Here is a 19,712-nt window from a genome sequence, read left to right as displayed (position 1 = left end):
AGTGGTGTAAAAAACATCTATAATCAAGAGTATTGTGCAGACTACTAAGTTGATTGAATATGAGTTGCAGGGTTGCTCAGCAGGACCCCGAATGCGAAGTTTCCCCGAAAAATTTGGGTGTTTTTTGGGTTTGCCGCATGCGAACCCGAACCCAAATGCTGCAATCCTAGCCGAACCCGAATACGAAGCCTGCCGAATGTGCGCACTCGAATTTGGCCGGATGGAGCTGTGGGTTCGGTTTCGGCTTAGGGATTCGGGGATCACGTCATTGGGCCAATCAGAAGTCCTCCTGCCGTGGACCTGGCAACCCTAGCAACCAATCAGAGGAGGGGAGTGTGACGCCGGGCGACGCCCAGTCGGCCAAAACGCGATGGCGGTCGCTTTGCGACACAAATCGTTAAACCAAGATTTGATGCCTAGTATTCCTCTGCCTAGGAACAGCTGGGGGATCTGTCTTAGCTGAAGTGACAGCCTGGGGGGAAGGTGTTAATTAGCTTGGACATATTCCCTGTGGAAGGCACAATTTCCCTTTTGGTTCTGGGAAACAGGTGACACTTAGCTGATCTCATGGAGATGTTAATTAACCAAAGGATGCCTAGGTGCAGCCAAGCAGGCTACGAATCCACGGGAGGTCTTGACACTTTGCTCCCTAGTAAAGATCAAAGGAAAGTCAGCTGTTAGCAGCTAGAACACAACCTCAGTCTCATGGCATAATCCATAACTTCCCAGATCTGTCATATTTCTGGGGTTCCTGAGATGGCAGCTTCGCCAAACGTGGGGGAAGTGTAGCATGAGCCCCGGTGCTGGTTCTGAGGAAGTTTCAGAACATTCTGAGGTAAGGACTGCCAGTTAGGCAGTTTGAACATGCCCTGATGATACCACAGGGGTCCCACCCCTCATGTCTGGTATCAGGGCGCTGGGTAAATCGAGACAGACCTGAAAATGTTAATAAATCTGCCCTGACCTGTACGGTTCTGTGAGATAGAGCCCATATATGGGTAGATATGATTTCTAGCCCCAGTACAAGGGGAGGGCTCATCTCATCTTTGAAGGGGGTGTATGGCTCCCCGCCCTCACTCCCTCCTACTGAAGCAGGGGCATAAGAATGGCTGAGGACCCAAACTCAGTGTCCTCCACACTGAAACATCTTGAATTCATCAGATGCCAGCTCGAGGATATGCTGGCATCCACCTGGTCTGAACTCTGAACTCTGGACTTTGAAACCAAGAACTTTATGATTCTTCCCACAATAAGGACATCTTTCCAGGAACTAAGTATTTTTCTCCCTTCTTTTATTTTTCATACTGGCTATTACTGTTTTAATAATTGTTGATTTTAATAATTGTCTGTATATATTAATTATTTATATTGCTGTGAATAAAAGACTTCCTCCAAGTCATTCACTGTTTCGCTACCCTGCTTATCAGCACACACAGAAATGATCCCGGGTCTCTGAAGATACGCTACTGTTTGTTTGTTGTTGGCTAGACAGAATATCGTGTGTTTAACCGTTTTATCCGCAGGATTAGTCAGTCAGTTAGTGGGCCCCACGGTCCCATGATAACCGCGGTGGTGGCAGTTTACTCTGAACCAGTGGGTGAAGTGGTAATCACCCGTGTCTCACAGGCTTCCTTCTGAGTTAATTCTTAACGGTTCCTGCGCATTGACTGCGACCAGAGTTCGCACGATCTGTGCGCTGGCACCGTTTAGAAGGCTAAGTGCGGTCAGCCACTAGGGCTCGTGGTGACAGTGTTAGGCAGCGGTTGGGACCTGTGTTGTGCTGAAAGTATCTGCGATAGCGCTAGCGCTATCGAGAAACGAACTAATTTGTTGGTGTAGCTGGAAGGCAATATATTTTTTATATATACAGAGAGACTGTGTAGCCAGTACCCCTCCCCAAAAGTTTTATTTTATTTGGCGTGGAAATGTCCGGGAACTACAAGAAAATGTGCCTGGCGAACCTGCAAAATCTTTGCCAAGAGAGAGGCATTGATGTCGGCCGCAAGAAACAAGGGGACCTGGTAACGGAATTGTTTCAATGGGATACCCAGCAACTGCAGGAGCTGGATGTGTCTGCTGAGGTAGACGCTGACCCATCTGACTCAAGGCAAGGGGAACCAGAGACTGAGACTCCTGACCGTACAGAGGTTGTGCATCCTGAGGGCCCTGCATCAACAGTTACGCAGGAGAATGTCAGTGTGGACCCCAATCCCAGAGTTTCTGAAAGTACTCGCCTGGAACCGGCCAGTACTGGACTGTCCGTTTGTACTGATCCGCTAATGCAGCAGGCATTACAAAAGCTGATGGACACTGACCTGGAAAAGTACCTGCAGTACATGCGTGAAGAGCGCCAAATGCGGCAGGAACGGGAGCGGCAAGCTGCTACTGCTGCTGAACGCCACGCAGAGAGGGATGCCGCTGAGCAAGAACGGGAGCGCCAATCTGCAGAGGCGCGGGAGAGACGACAGCATGAGCTCAACATGGCAAAGGTTCAACAGGCCAGCCGGAGTTCACTGCCCAGCCTCCCTGCTGAAGGAGCTGCACCACCCGTAAGTGCAAAATTTAAATTTGCTAATATTGAAAAAGACACAGACATTGACTTGTTTTTGCGGTCTTTTGAAAAAGCATGCTGTCAGTATCGTCTGTCCCAAGACCAGTGGGCCAGACATCTGACACCGTTGCTGCGCTACAAAGCGCTTGATGCCTTCGCAGAATTGCCTGCGGAGAAGGATAATGATTATGCTGCTATAAAAGACGCTATCATTACTAAGTACCAGCTGACGCCAGAAGCCTATCGGAAAAAGTTCAGGGCCTGGCAGAAAAAGTCTTCTGATTCGTACCGAGATGTGGTCAGCAGCTTGCTCACCACACTCCGCCAGTGGACACTAGGCCTCACCAAAGGGTCTTATGGCGTCCTGGAGGACTTGATAGTCCTGGAACAATTTCTGAACATTTGCCCTGCTGATGTACGACAATTTGTGCTAGAACGTAAGCCGGCTTCAGCAACTGTCGCTGCAGACCTTGCTGAGACTTTTGCAACTACCCGGGTGGCTGATACCCGCAGGACTGTCCCATCCAGCTGGAGGGGAGGTCAGCCCAATACCTCGGCAGACTCTCCTGCCCCTGTGAGCCGTCCGCCACAGAGGCCACCCAGCACAGCTTCTGCACCCAGGTCTGCAGCCCCTGGAGAGGTCACCTGTCACTACTGCCACAAGACGGGACACATGAAGTTCACCTGTCCGGAGCGGAGGCAGACCACCCCAGCACCTGGACCACCCGCACCTCGCCAGACACCCGCCAGCGTACCCCAACCAGGAGCCGCATCCAACCTGATGTTTGCAAAGGGGACAGGGAACTCCCCCATCACAAGCAATCACCAGCTGGTTACTGTGAATGACCAGCTTGTCACTGGTTTCCGTGACACCGGAGCAGATGTCACTCTGGTGCGTGCACACCTTGTCCCCGCAGAGGCCATCATTCCTGACCAGTACCTCACCCTCACTGGAGTGGGGGGCACTCTTTCGCACATTCCCCAAGCCCGGGTGTCCATCGACTGGGGGGTGGGGGTCCACGAGAAGGTTGTTGGGATCCTGGACCAACTGCCAGTCCCTGTTTTGCTGGGGACTAGGCACGCTGGTGTCGTACTATGAACCTGCACCAAGCCCTGTGGAATGCCAGGACGGAGACGGACTCTCTGCCCACACCCAGGTACTTTGCACCCAGGGGCAAGAACAGGGGGGAGGTGGGTTGAACGTGCCCAGTGCAAGGGAACCTGTGGTTGGTGTACAAACTGTCTGTGATGAAAATGTTCCTGTTACTGTTATTAATGCTTGTAACAATGATGTAGGTGATGCCAATATGTGCCATTCTGAAGGTATACCTGTGCTAGCAGTAACACGCAGCCGTACTGCTCAGGACCTGAGCTCAGAACAGGTGGAGGAGTTTCCGGCCTCCTCCCTCTCCTCTGACCACAGGGATGGTACAGTACTGTGTTAGTTAGTTACTGACTGTGACAGGTCACCACCAGCATCCGTTGTGAGTGACCTGACCTGTGACTGTCTGTCACCTGCCCGAGCCTATTGATTGATTGCGTCTGAGCGTGTGTGACCGATTGTTGTAATTGTCACTGACTGTCTGCCGCACGACTTACTTGAAGCGTAGTACGCTAGGTGTTTCTTAGTTACCTGCGTGCGTGTGTACTACTACTAGTGTTGGGCGAACACCTGGATGTTCGGGTTCGGGAAAGTTCGCCGAACATGACCGCGATGTTCGGCATGTTCGGGCCGAACCCCGAACTCCCCGAACATCCCGCTTTTGGGGGCCCTATGGGGTCGCAGGCATAAGGGGGGAGCATGCCTTGATCGGAAATTCCCCCCACCCCCTCCGCTAGCGCTCCCCCCTCTGCCCGCTTCCCCATACAAAAGTTTAAGGAAAGTACCGGTGGTAGTGGATGGCCTGGCAGTGGCACTGTGGAGTGAGGAGGAGGAGTCCGGAGAGTGACGCGTTGAGGGAGGCCGGGCAGCGGGCGGTTCAGCGGTAGTACCCTTGTGGTACTTCCGCCCTTTCTCTGACCTCACGCCCGCTGCCCGGCCTCCCTCAACGCGTCACTCTCCGGACTCCTCCTCCTCACTCCACAGTGCCACTGCCAGGGCAGAGGGGGGAGCGCTAGCGGAGGGGGTGGGGGGAATTTCCGACCCCCCCCCCCCCCGCGATCGGGGCATGCTCCCCCCCTTATGCCTGCGACCCCATAGGGGGGCCGTATTCGGCCGAACAGGGCCCTGTTTGGCCGAACAGGGGCCCTGTTCGGCCAGGAATTGAGCCGTTCGGGCGAACGCGAACAGTTTGGCCGAACACCACCAGGTGTTCGGCCGAACTCGAACATCACCCGAACAGGGTGATGTTCTGCAGAACCCGAACAGTGGCGAACACTGTTCGCCCAACACTAACTACTACTAGTGTCTACTACTATTGTGATGATTTGCTCAGCTGCCTGTGCAGACAGGCAGCCCTTTGACCATTGTGTAAGTTTGCATGCTGCAGGACTCTGGAAAGAAGAGTTTCTGTCAGTTTTGCAGCTTGTGCTTGCAGAGGAATTTGCATACGTTGTCATGCAAATTGGCTGGCCACATTCATTGGAGGCGTGTACTATAAGTACTATGTCTTTCCCACAATGCTTTGCTGGTCATTTCCCTTCCATGCTCAGTTCCTGATGGACACTGCTGGAGTGTCAGCCATTGCTATCTAGTATAGTTAATTCCTGGGGGTTGCTTTAGGCTCCCCTTCTAGCCCAGTCAGGTTGTATTATCTGTATTGCCTGTTCTGTCTTGTCTTGCCTGTTTGCCATTGTCCTGTCCCTATGGTGGTTGACAGGAAATGGTTCTGATCTATGTTCTTGGAGTATAGCTGGTGCAGCGGTTGCTACCAGCTATCTCTTCTGTTTCGTTTCCTGGGATCGCGCTAGCTACTTTGTGCTAGCGCTGGGGATCCTTCTGTTCTGTTTCTTGGGATCGCGCTAGCTACTTTGTGCGAGCGCTGGGGATCCTTCTGTTTTGTCTTGTCGGTCGCGATTGCGCTGTCACCAACGGCGGTTGATAGCGAATCATTCTGTCTTGCTGAGATCGCACTAGCCGCTAGCGTTAGCGGCTGTGGATCTTTCTGATCTGTGTTCCTGCTTGGATCACACTTGCTCTGGCGGAAGAGCGGTGGATCCTTCCTGCCTAGTTCTTGTTTTTCGTGTGTCTGTCTTGTCCGCTGCGCTTGCTACAGGCTCGGTGAGGTAACCGTTAAGCAAGCGCTCGCGTCCCCTGTTTCATGTTTGTCTGTTTATGGTTAGTTAGGCGTGCTTGTCTCTATTGTGCTTATCACGTGGAGATCGCACATAACCGCGTGCACTGTTGCGAAAGAGTGCGGTGTTCGCGGTTAGCTAGCGGTTGTTATTTTCCGTATCTCCTTATTGTATTTGCTGTGCCTTTGCTACCCTCGTATTCTATTCTGTTCTGCCTTGTGTCACGTCTCGCGATCGCACCTCTCGCGATCGCGTTCCTATTTCGTATCTGCTGTTGTGTGTGCGCGGTCGCGGAGTGGCGACTGGATTGGCGCACACACATACAACCTATCCCTTTTGCTCCATCTCATTTGCAATCGCCTCTCTTGCGATTGCGTTCTGCGCTTCGTACAATTCCTGTCTGGCACTTGTGGAGGTACAGAGGATTGGTTCCTCTGCACTCCCCAGCGCCATCTGCCGACAGGAATTTCCCTCTACAGGTGCGTAGCACCTTTTGCTGGGTTCCTGCTAATTATACGCTTGTGGAGGATCTCCGCCGTGTCAGCGCACGCGTTGTGCGCTGATCACGGGGAAAGTTCCACAATCGTGACAGAATGACCAGCCTAACCCAAAACCCCAGTGTAGACGGAATTTCCGATTTGTACGATTTTGTCGAATATGGCTCTTGTACCTTTAAGAGATTTAAAAAACTTGAACCTGAATCAGCAGACGAATTTTTGTCTGAGTGTACGAAACTGTTAGCGAACCCTGAATTCCAATGCACCCCAGTGTCTACCTGGGCCCCCCAAATGGTCTACATTCTGTTGGGGTGCGAAATGTCAATGTGGGGTTATGATGTGTTAGATCATACCACCCTGAGTCAAAGACCCCTGGAATTCTTGGCCTTTTTAATTCACAATTGGCTGAGATTACCTCAATTACCATACCCCCTTAATGAGTTGTTGTCAGCAGCTCAATCAGCTGTTCCATCTACTCTTTCATCCATAAAGCAGCCATCCAAAGCCTCTAAAGCTGAGTACACACGTACGATAACGATCGTTCAAAAACGAACGATAACGACAATCGGAACGATAATCGTGCGTTCAAAAAGTGTGAACGATCGTTTTTGTGAACGATAACGATCGTTATCGTTCAATCGGACCGATCCAACCCGGCGGATTTTTTCGAAAGATAATCGTTCAATCGTTGCAGTGTGTACAAAGATCGTCCGATAACGCATGTTCTTATTGCCTGTCATAACGTCACTTCCGTTTGCGCACGCATTTTTTTATCGTTCGTCGTTCAGTACTTTATACTTATATCGTTCACGTGTGTACACAATCGTTCATTACGAACGATCTTTTCAGTCTAATTTGAATATCGTGTAAACGTCACGAATCGTTCGTAACGAACGATCTTTATCGGACGTGTATACGAACCTTAAGTCTAAACGTAAAAGATCTAGGAAGGCTTCCCAGCGGAAAGATCCGTTGCCCATGGCAACCACAGATAGAGAGGTTATTTCTGTCAAGTCTGAAATGGGCAAAACCATGCAGTATGATAATGATGTTTATAATGCATCTGCTGATCAGTTTCCAGGTTTTCTGCCCCAATCCAAAGCTTATGTGGATCCTGCTATAGGTAGGATCGCACACTACATTAAAGCAGTTAAAAAATCTGTTCTTGTTCCTGAACTCCACCCCTATGGAGATTATTTGGATACTGGCCTGTTTGAACCCCCATTTGCTTCCTGGGATGTTGGGGCCTTGCTGGAGGAATTCGATTTCGATTGGAAAGCCTTTTGCGATTTTTACATCGCAAAAAGCGAAGATGTCTTGAATGCTTGTCTTGACTCTATGTACCTTCTGATTGATTCCGATGAGGTCGGTTTCGGGTGGACTGACTCTGGAATTGGACCTTGTCGGGCTGCCCCGACCTTCATGAGTCTTCAGTTTGAATCTGTTGCTAATAGCAGTTTTGGGGGTCGTCTGGAATTCGACCCTGGAGGGGAGGGTACTGTGATGATTTGCTCAGCTGCCTGTGCAGACAGGCAGCCCTTTGACCATTGTGTAAGCTTGCATGCTGCAGGACTCTGGAAAGAAGAGTTTCTGTCAGTTTTGCAGCTTGTGCTTGCAGAGGAATTTGCATACGTTGTCATGCAAATTGCCTGGCCACATTCATTGGAGGCGTGTACTATAAGTACTATGTCTTTCCCACAATGCTTTGCTGGTCATTTCCCTTCCATGCTCAGTTCCTGATGGACACTGCTGGAGTGTCAGCCATTGCTATCTAGTATAGTTAATTCCTGGGGGTTGCTTTAGGCTCCCCTTCTAGCCCAGTCAGGTTGTATTATCTGTATTGCCTGTTCTGTCTTGTCTTGCCTGTTTGCCATTGTCCTGTCCCTATGGTGGTTGACAGGAAATGGTTCTGATCTATGTTCTTGGAGTATAGCTGGTGCAGCGGTTGCTACCAGCTATCTCTCCTGTTCCGTTTCCTGGGATCGCGCTAGCTACTTTGTGCTGGCGCTGGGGATCCTTCTGTTCTGTTTCTTGGGATCGCGCTAGCTACTTTGTGCGAGCGCTGGGGATCCTTCTGTTCTGTCTTGTCGGTCGCGATTGCGCTGTCACCAACGGCGGTTGATAGCGAATCGATCTGTCTTGCTGAAATCGCACTAGCCGCTAGCGTTAGCGGCTGTGGATCTTTCTGATCTGTGTTCCTGCTTGGATCACACTTGCTCTGGCGGAAGAGCGGTGGATCCTTCCTGCCTAGTTCTTGTTTTTCGTGTGTCTGTCTTGTCCGCTGCGCTTGCTACAGGCTCGGTGAGGTAACCGTTAAGCAAGCGCTCGCGTCCCCTGTTTCATGTTTGTCTGTTTATGGTTAGTTAGGCGTGCTTGTCTCTATTGTGCTTATCACGTGGAGATCGCGCATAACCGCGTGCACTGTTGCGAATGAGTGCGGTGTTCGCAGTTAGCTAGCGGTTGTTATTTTCCGTATCTCCTTATTGTATTTGCTGTGCCTTTGCTACCCTCGTATTCTATTCTGTTCTGCCTTGTGTCACGTCTCGCGATCGCACCTCTCGCGATCGCGTTCCTATTTCGTATCTGCTGTTGTGTGTGCGCGGTCGCGGAGTGGCGACTGGATTGGCGCACACACATACAACCTATCCCTTTTGCTCCATCTCATTTGCAATCGCCTCTCTTGCGATTGCGTTCTGCGCTTCGTACAATTCCTGTCTGGCACTTGTGGAGGTACAGAGGATTGGTTCCTCTGCACTCCCCAGCGCCATCTGCCGACAGGAATTTCCCTCTACAGGTGCGTAGCACCTTTTGCTGGGTTCCTGCTAATTATACGCTTGTGGAGGATCTCCGCCGTGTCAGCGCACGCGTTGTGCGCTGATCACGGGGAAAGTTCCACAATCGTGACAACTATACTACTAGTCTACTAATACCCGTTCACTTATTTTTTTTTCACTTTTACTGTGTGATTTTATTATCATCTGTAGTGTGTGTAATAAATAAGAGTTACAACACATACAGGCCACCACCAGCATCCGTTGTGAGTGACTTGTGTCTGTCTGTCGCCTGCCCGAGCCTATTGATTGATTGCGTCTGACCGTTTGTGACCGTTTATAATTGTCACCGACTGTCTGGTTCCTCTGCACTCCCCAGCGCCATCTGCCGACAGGAATTTCCCTCTACAGGTGCGTAGCACCTTTTGCTGGGTTCCTGCTAATTATACGCTTGTGGAGGATCTCCGCCGTTGATTGAATATGAGTTGCAGGGTTGCTCAGCAGGACCCCGAATGCGAAGTTTCCCCGAAAAATTTGGGTGTTTTTTGGGTTTGCCGCATGCGAACCCGAACCCAAATGCTGCAATCCTAGCCGAACCCGAATACGAAGCCTGCCGAATGTGCGCACTCGAATTTGGCCGGATGGAGCTGTGGGTTCGGTTTCGGCTTAGGGATTCGGGGATCACGTCATTGGGCCAATCAGAAGTCCTCCTGCCGTGGACCTGGCAACCCTAGCAACCAATCAGAGGAGGGGAGTGTGACGCCGGGCGACGCCCAGTCGGCCAAAACGCGATGGCGGTCGCTTTGCGACACAAATCGTTAAACCAAGATTTGATGCCTAGTATTCCTCTGCCTAGGAACAGCTGGGGGATCTGTCTTAGCTGAAGTGACAGCCTGGGGGGAAGGTGTTAATTAGCTTGGACATATTCCCTGTGGAAGGCACAATTTCCCTTTTGGTTCTGGGAAACAGGTGACACTTAGCTGATCTCATGGAGATGTTAATTAACCAAAGGATGCCTAGGTGCAGCCAAGCAGGCTACGAATCCACGGGAGGTCTTGACACTTTGCTCCCTAGTAAAGATCAAAGGAAAGTCAGCTGTTAGCAGCTAGAACACAACCTCAGTCTCATGGCATAATCCATAACTTCCCAGATCTGTCATATTTCTGGGGTTCCTGAGATGGCAGCTTCGCCAAACGTGGGGGAAGTGTAGCATGAGCCCCGGTGCTGGTTCTGAGGAAGTTTCAGAACATTCTGAGGTAAGGACTGCCAGTTAGGCAGTTTGAACATGCCCTGATGATACCACAGGGGTCCCACCCCTCATGTCTGGTATCAGGGCGCTGGGTAAATCGAGACAGACCTGAAAATGTTAATAAATCTGCCCTGACCTGTACGGTTCTGTGAGATAGAGCCCATATATGGGTAGATATGATTTCTAGCCCCAGTACAAGGGGAGGGCTCATCTCATCTTTGAAGGGGGTGTATGGCTCCCCGCCCTCACTCCCTCCTACTGAAGCAGGGGCATAAGAATGGCTGAGGACCCAAACTCAGTGTCCTCCACACTGAAACATCTTGAATTCATCAGATGCCAGCTCGAGGATATGCTGGCATCCACCTGGTCTGAACTCTGAACTCTGGACTTTGAAACCAAGAACTTTATGATTCTTCCCACAATAAGGACATCTTTCCAGGAACTAAGTATTTTTCTCCCTTCTTTTATTTTTCATACTGGCTATTACTGTTTTAATAATTGTTGATTTTAATAATTGTCTGTATATATTAATTATTTATATTGCTGTGAATAAAAGACTTCCTCCAAGTCATTCACTGTTTCGCTACCCTGCTTATCAGCACACACAGAAATGATCCCGGGTCTCTGAAGATACGCTACTGTTTGTTTGTTGTTGGCTAGACAGAATATCGTGTGTTTAACCGTTTTATCCGCAGGATTAGTCAGTCAGTTAGTGGGCCCCACGGTCCCATGATAACCGCGGTGGTGGCAGTTTACTCTGAACCAGTGGGTGAAGTGGTAATCACCCGTGTCTCACAGGCTTCCTTCTGAGTTAATTCTTAACGGTTCCTGCGCATTGACTGCGACCAGAGTTCGCACGATCTGTGCGCTGGCACCGTTTAGAAGGCTAAGTGCGGTCAGCCACTAGGGCTCGTGGTGACAGTGTTAGGCAGCGGTTGGGACCTGTGTTGTGCTGAAAGTATCTGCGATAGCGCTAGCGCTATCGAGAAACGAACTAATTTGTTGGTGTAGCTGGAAGGCAATATATTTTTTATATATACAGAGAGACTGTGTAGCCAGTACCCCTCCCCAAAAGTTTTATTTTATTTGGCGTGGAAATGTCCGGGAACTACAAGAAAATGTGCCTGGCGAACCTGCAAAATCTTTGCCAAGAGAGAGGCATTGATGTCGGCCGCAAGAAACAAGGGGACCTGGTAACGGAATTGTTTCAATGGGATACCCAGCAACTGCAGGAGCTGGATGTGTCTGCTGAGGTAGACGCTGACCCATCTGACTCAAGGCAAGGGGAACCAGAGACTGAGACTCCTGACCGTACAGAGGTTGTGCATCCTGAGGGCCCTGCATCAACAGTTACGCAGGAGAATGTCAGTGTGGACCCCAATCCCAGAGTTTCTGAAAGTACTCGCCTGGAACCGGCCAGTACTGGACTGTCCGTTTGTACTGATCCGCTAATGCAGCAGGCATTACAAAAGCTGATGGACACTGACCTGGAAAAGTACCTGCAGTACATGCGTGAAGAGCGCCAAATGCGGCAGGAACGGGAGCGGCAAGCTGCTACTGCTGCTGAACGCCACGCAGAGAGGGATGCCGCTGAGCAAGAACGGGAGCGCCAATCTGCAGAGGCGCGGGAGAGACGACAGCATGAGCTCAACATGGCAAAGGTTCAACAGGCCAGCCGGAGTTCACTGCCCAGCCTCCCTGCTGAAGGAGCTGCACCACCCGTAAGTGCAAAATTTAAATTTGCTAATATTGAAAAAGACACAGACATTGACTTGTTTTTGCGGTCTTTTGAAAAAGCATGCTGTCAGTATCGTCTGTCCCAAGACCAGTGGGCCAGACATCTGACACCGTTGCTGCGCTACAAAGCGCTTGATGCCTTCGCAGAATTGCCTGCGGAGAAGGATAATGATTATGCTGCTATAAAAGACGCTATCATTACTAAGTACCAGCTGACGCCAGAAGCCTATCGGAAAAAGTTCAGGGCCTGGCAGAAAAAGTCTTCTGATTCGTACCGAGATGTGGTCAGCAGCTTGCTCACCACACTCCGCCAGTGGACACTAGGCCTCACCAAAGGGTCTTATGGCGTCCTGGAGGACTTGATAGTCCTGGAACAATTTCTGAACATTTGCCCTGCTGATGTACGACAATTTGTGCTAGAACGTAAGCCGGCTTCAGCAACTGTCGCTGCAGACCTTGCTGAGACTTTTGCAACTACCCGGGTGGCTGATACCCGCAGGACTGTCCCATCCAGCTGGAGGGGAGGTCAGCCCAATACCTCGGCAGACTCTCCTGCCCCTGTGAGCCGTCCGCCACAGAGGCCACCCAGCACAGCTTCTGCACCCAGGTCTGCAGCCCCTGGAGAGGTCACCTGTCACTACTGCCACAAGACGGGACACATGAAGTTCACCTGTCCGGAGCGGAGGCAGACCACCCCAGCACCTGGACCACCCGCACCTCGCCAGACACCCGCCAGCGTACCCCAACCAGGAGCCGCATCCAACCTGATGTTTGCAAAGGGGACAGGGAACTCCCCCATCACAAGCAATCACCAGCTGGTTACTGTGAATGACCAGCTTGTCACTGGTTTCCGTGACACCGGAGCAGATGTCACTCTGGTGCGTGCACACCTTGTCCCCGCAGAGGCCATCATTCCTGACCAGTACCTCACCCTCACTGGAGTGGGGGGCACTCTTTTGCACATTCCCCAAGCCCGGGTGTCCATCGACTGGGGGGTGGGGGTCCACGAGAAGGTTGTTGGGATCCTGGACCAACTGCCAGTCCCTGTTTTGCTGGGGACTAGGCACGCTGGTGTCGTACTATGAACCTGCACCAAGCCCTGTGGAATGCCAGGACGGAGACGGACTCTCTGCCCACACCCAGGTACTTTGCACCCAGGGGCAAGAACAGGGGGGAGGTGGGTTGAACGTGCCCAGTTCAAGGGAACCTGTGGTTGGTGTACAAACTGTCTGTGATGAAAATGTTACTGTTATTAATGCTTGTAACAATGATGTAGGTGATGCCAATATGTGCCATTCTGAAGGTATACCTGTGCTAGCAGTAACACGCAGCCGTACTGCTCAGGACCTGAGCTCAGAACAGGTGGAGGAGTTTCCGGCCTCCTCCCTCTCCTCTGACCACAGGGATGGTACAGTACTGTGTTAGTTAGTTACTGACTGTGACAGGTCACCACCAGCATCCGTTGTGAGTGACCTGACCTGTGACTGTCTGTCACCTGCCCGAGCCTATTGATTGATTGCGTCTGAGCGTGTGTGACCGATTGTTGTAATTGTCACTGACTGTCTGCCGCACGACTTACTTGAAGCGTAGTACGCTAGGTGTTTCTTAGTTACCTGCGTGCGTGTGTACTACTACTAGTGTTGGGCGAACACCTGGATGTTCGGGTTCGGGAAAGTTCGCCGAACATGACCGCGATGTTCGGCATGTTCGGGCCGAACCCCGAACCCCCCGAACATCCCGCTTTTGGGGGCCCTATGGGGTCGCAGGCATAAGGGGGGAGCATGCCTTGATCGGAAATTCCCCCCACCCCCTCCGCTAGCGCTCCCCCCTCTGCCCGCTTCCCCATACAAAAGTTTAAGGAAAGTACCGGTGGTAGTGGATGGCCTGGCAGTGGCACTGTGGAGTGAGGAGGAGGAGTCCGGAGAGTGACGCGTTGAGGGAGGCCGGGCAGCGGGCGGTTCAGCGGTAGTACCCTTGTGGTACTTCCGCCCTTTCTCTGACCTCACGCCCGCTGCCCGGCCTCCCTCAACGCGTCACTCTCCGGACTCCTCCTCCTCACTCCACAGTGCCACTGCCAGGGCAGAGGGGGGAGCGCTAGCGGAGGGGGTGGGGGGAATTTCCGACCCCCCCCCCCCCCCGCGATCGGGGCATGCTCCCCCCCTTATGCCTGCGACCCCATAGGGGGGCCGTATTCGGCCGAACAGGGCCCTGTTTGGCCGAACAGGGGCCCTGTTCGGCCAGGAATTGAGCCGTTCGGGCGAACGCGAACAGTTTGGCCGAACACCACCAGGTGTTCGGCCGAACTCGAACATCACCCGAACAGGGTGATGTTCTGCAGAACCCGAACAGTGGCGAACACTGTTCGCCCAACACTAACTACTACTAGTGTCTACTACTATTGTGATGATTTGCTCAGCTGCCTGTGCAGACAGGCAGCCCTTTGACCATTGTGTAAGTTTGCATGCTGCAGGACTCTGGAAAGAAGAGTTTCTGTCAGTTTTGCAGCTTGTGCTTGCAGAGGAATTTGCATACGTTGTCATGCAAATTGGCTGGCCACATTCATTGGAGGCGTGTACTATAAGTACTATGTCTTTCCCACAATGCTTTGCTGGTCATTTCCCTTCCATGCTCAGTTCCTGATGGACACTGCTGGAGTGTCAGCCATTGCTATCTAGTATAGTTAATTCCTGGGGGTTGCTTTAGGCTCCCCTTCTAGCCCAGTCAGGTTGTATTATCTGTATTGCCTGTTCTGTCTTGTCTTGCCTGTTTGCCATTGTCCTGTCCCTATGGTGGTTGACAGGAAATGGTTCTGATCTATGTTCTTGGAGTATAGCTGGTGCAGCGGTTGCTACCAGCTATCTCTTCTGTTTCGTTTCCTGGGATCGCGCTAGCTACTTTGTGCTAGCGCTGGGGATCCTTCTGTTCTGTTTCTTGGGATCGCGCTAGCTACTTTGTGCGAGCGCTGGGGATCCTTCTGTTTTGTCTTGTCGGTCGCGATTGCGCTGTCACCAACGGCGGTTGATAGCGAATCATTCTGTCTTGCTGAGATCGCACTAGCCGCTAGCGTTAGCGGCTGTGGATCTTTCTGATCTGTGTTCCTGCTTGGATCACACTTGCTCTGGCGGAAGAGCGGTGGATCCTTCCTGCCTAGTTCTTGTTTTTCGTGTGTCTGTCTTGTCCGCTGCGCTTGCTACAGGCTCGGTGAGGTAACCGTTAAGCAAGCGCTCGCGTCCCCTGTTTCATGTTTGTCTGTTTATGGTTAGTTAGGCGTGCTTGTCTCTATTGTGCTTATCACGTGGAGATCGCACATAACCGCGTGCACTGTTGCGAAAGAGTGCGGTGTTCGCGGTTAGCTAGCGGTTGTTATTTTCCGTATCTCCTTATTGTATTTGCTGTGCCTTTGCTACCCTCGTATTCTATTCTGTTCTGCCTTGTGTCACGTCTCGCGATCGCACCTCTCGCGATCGTGTTCCTATTTCGTATCTGCTGTTGTGTGTGCGCGGTCGCGGAGTGGCGACTGGATTGGCGCACACACATACAACCTATCCCTTTTGCTCCATCTCATTTGCAATCGCCTCTCTTGCGATTGCGTTCTGCGCTTCGTACAATTCCTGTCTGGCACTTGTGGAGGTACAGAGGATTGGTTCCTCTGCACTCCCCAGCGCCATCTGCCGACAGGAATTTCCCTCTACAGGTGCGTAGCACCTTTTGCTGGGTTCCTGCTAATTATACGCTTGTGGAGGATCTCCGCCGTGTCAGCGCACGCGTTGTGCGCTGATCACGGGGAAAGTTCCACAATCGTGACAGAATGACCAGCCTAACCCAAAACCCCAGTGTAGACGGAATTTCCGATTTGTACGATTTTGTCGAATATGGCTCTTGTACCTTTAAGAGATTTAAAAAACTTGAACCTGAATCAGCAGACGAATTTTTGTCTGAGTGTACGAAACTGTTAGCGAACCCTGAATTCCAATGCACCCCAGTGTCTACCTGGGCCCCCCAAATGGTCTACATTCTGTTGGGGTGCGAAATGTCAATGTGGGGTTATGATGTGTTAGATCATACCACCCTGAGTCAAAGACCCCTGGAATTCTTGGCCTTTTTAATTCACAATTGGCTGAGATTACCTCAATTACCATACCCCCTTAATGAGTTGTTGTCAGCAGCTCAATCAGCTGTTCCATCTACTCTTTCATCCATAAAGCAGCCATCCAAAGCCTCTAAGTCTAAACGTAAAAGATCTAGGAAGGCTTCCCAGCGGAAAGATCCGTTGCCCATGGCAACCACAGATAGAGAGGTTATTTCTGTCAAGTCTGAAATGGGCAAAACCATGCAGTATGATAATGATGTTTATAATGCATCTGCTGATCAGTTTCCAGGTTTTCTGCCCCAATCCAAAGCTTATGTGGATCCTGCTATAGGTAGGATCGCACACTACATTAAAGCAGTTAAAAAATCTGTTCTTGTTCCTGAACTCCACCCCTATGGAGATTATTTGGATACTGGCCTGTTTGAACCCCCATTTGCTTCCTGGGATGTTGGGGCCTTGCTGGAGGAATTCGATTTCGATTGGAAAGCCTTTTGCGATTTTTACATCGCAAAAAGCGAAGATGTCTTGAATGCTTGTCTTGACTCTATGTACCTTCTGATTGATTCCGATGAGGTCGGTTTCGGGTGGACTGACTCTGGAATTGGACCTTGTCGGGCTGCCCCGACCTTCATGAGTCTTCAGTTTGAATCTGTTGCTAATAGCAGTTTTGGGGGTCGTCTGGAATTCGACCCTGGAGGGGAGGGTACTGTGATGATTTGCTCAGCTGCCTGTGCAGACAGGCAGCCCTTTGACCATTGTGTAAGCTTGCATGCTGCAGGACTCTGGAAAGAAGAGTTTCTGTCAGTTTTGCAGCTTGTGCTTGCAGAGGAATTTGCATACGTTGTCATGCAAATTGCCTGGCCACATTCATTGGAGGCGTGTACTATAAGTACTATGTCTTTCCCACAATGCTTTGCTGGTCATTTCCCTTCCATGCTCAGTTCCTGATGGACACTGCTGGAGTGTCAGCCATTGCTATCTAGTATAGTTAATTCCTGGGGGTTGCTTTAGGCTCCCCTTCTAGCCCAGTCAGGTTGTATTATCTGTATTGCCTGTTCTGTCTTGTCTTGCCTGTTTGCCATTGTCCTGTCCCTATGGTGGTTGACAGGAAATGGTTCTGATCTATGTTCTTGGAGTATAGCTGGTGCAGCGGTTGCTACCAGCTATCTCTCCTGTTCCGTTTCCTGGGATCGCGCTAGCTACTTTGTGCTGGCGCTGGGGATCCTTCTGTTCTGTTTCTTGGGATCGCGCTAGCTACTTTGTGCGAGCGCTGGGGATCCTTCTGTTCTGTCTTGTCGGTCGCGATTGCGCTGTCACCAACGGCGGTTGATAGCGAATCGATCTGTCTTGCTGAAATCGCACTAGCCGCTAGCGTTAGCGGCTGTGGATCTTTCTGATCTGTGTTCCTGCTTGGATCACACTTGCTCTGGCGGAAGAGCGGTGGATCCTTCCTGCCTAGTTCTTGTTTTTCGTGTGTCTGTCTTGTCCGCTGCGCTTGCTACAGGCTCGGTGAGGTAACCGTTAAGCAAGCGCTCGCGTCCCCTGTTTCATGTTTGTCTGTTTATGGTTAGTTAGGCGTGCTTGTCTCTATTGTGCTTATCACGTGGAGATCGCGCATAACCGCGTGCACTGTTGCGAATGAGTGCGGTGTTCGCAGTTAGCTAGCGGTTGTTATTTTCCGTATCTCCTTATTGTATTTGCTGTGCCTTTGCTACCCTCGTATTCTATTCTGTTCTGCCTTGTGTCACGTCTCGCGATCGCACCTCTCGCGATCGCGTTCCTATTTCGTATCTGCTGTTGTGTGTGCGCGGTCGCGGAGTGGCGACTGGATTGGCGCACACACATACAACCTATCCCTTTTGCTCCATCTCATTTGCAATCGCCTCTCTTGCGATTGCGTTCTGCGCTTCGTACAATTCCTGTCTGGCACTTGTGGAGGTACAGAGGATTGGTTCCTCTGCACTCCCCAGCGCCATCTGCCGACAGGAATTTCCCTCTACAGGTGCGTAGCACCTTTTGCTGGGTTCCTGCTAATTATACGCTTGTGGAGGATCTCCGCCGTGTCAGCGCACGCGTTGTGCGCTGATCACGGGGAAAGTTCCACAATCGTGACAACTATACTACTAGTCTACTAATACCCGTTCACTTATTTTTTTTTCACTTTTACTGTGTGATTTTATTATCATCTGTAGTGTGTGTAATAAATAAGAGTTACAACACATACAGGCCACCACCAGCATCCGTTGTGAGTGACTTGTGTCTGTCTGTCGCCTGCCCGAGCCTATTGATTGATTGCGTCTGACCGTTTGTGACCGTTTATAATTGTCACCGACTGTCTGCCGCACGACTTACTTGTAGCGTAGTATGCTAGGTGTTTCTTAGTTACCTGCCTGCGTGCTACTACTAGTGTCTACTACTATACTACTAGTCTACTAGTACCCGTTCACTTATTTTTTTTTTCACTTTTACTGTGTGATTTTATTATCATCTGTAGTGTGTGTAATAAATAAGAGTTACAACACATACAGGCCACCACCAGCATCCGTTGTGAGTGACCTGTGATTGTCTGTCGCCTGCCCAAGCCTATTGATTGATTGCGTCTGACCGTTTGTGACCGTTTATAATTGTCACCGACTGTCTGCCGCACGACTTACTTGTAGCGTAGTATGCTAGGTGTTTCTTAGTTACCTGCCTGCGTGCTACTACTAGTGTCTACTACTATACTACTAGTCTACTATTACCCGTTCACTTATATTTTTCTTTTACTTTTACTGTGTGATTTTATTATCATCTGTAGTGTGTGTAGTAAATAAGAGTTACAACACATACAGGCCACCACCAGCATCCGTTGTGAGTGACCTGACCTGTGACTGTCTGTCACCTGCCCGAGCCTATTGATTGATTGCGTCTGACCGTGTGTGACCGATTGTTGTAATTGCCACTGACTGTCTGCCGCACGACTTACTTGTAGCGTAGTACGCTAGGTGTTTCTTAGTTACCTGCGTGCGTGTGTACTACTACTAGTGTCTACTACTATACTACTAGTCTACTAGTACCCGTTCACTTCTATTTTTTTTTTCACTTTTACTGAGTGATTTTATTATCATCTGTAGTGTGTGTAGTAAATAAGAGTTACAACACATACAGGCCACCACCAGCATCCGTTGTTGTGAGTGACCTGTGACTGTCTGTCGCCTGCCCGAGCCTATTGATTCAGTTCAATTCAATTCAATTCACTTTATTGTCATTGTGTAACACAACGAAATTACTTTTCATGACAACCCCACGGTGCATATAGGGAACATAGTGATAGTAACAAGGAAGAGAAGAAATTATACAAGTATGCCAGGTATTACAGATGTTTAAACAATTTGTACACAGTGTTAATTATTTCAGAGAGGATTCAGAGTTTATCAAGTTTATGGCGGATGGGAAAAAGCTGTCTTTCAGTCTGTTTGTGTGTGTGCGGGTTGATCGAAAACGTTTACCTGATGGAAGGAGCTCAAACAAGGCATTTCCAGGGTGAGTGTTGTCTTTGATAATGTTTTTGGCCCTTCTCAAGCTGCGAGTATTATACAAAAGT

The sequence above is a fragment of the Hyperolius riggenbachi genome, chromosome 8 (assembly GCF_040937935.1).
Source record: "Hyperolius riggenbachi isolate aHypRig1 chromosome 8, aHypRig1.pri, whole genome shotgun sequence".
NCBI classification, from domain to species: Eukaryota; Metazoa; Chordata; class Amphibia; order Anura; family Hyperoliidae; genus Hyperolius; species Hyperolius riggenbachi.
The sequence above is the reverse complement of the archived record's forward strand: the minus strand, read 5'-3'. Positions refer to the sequence as shown.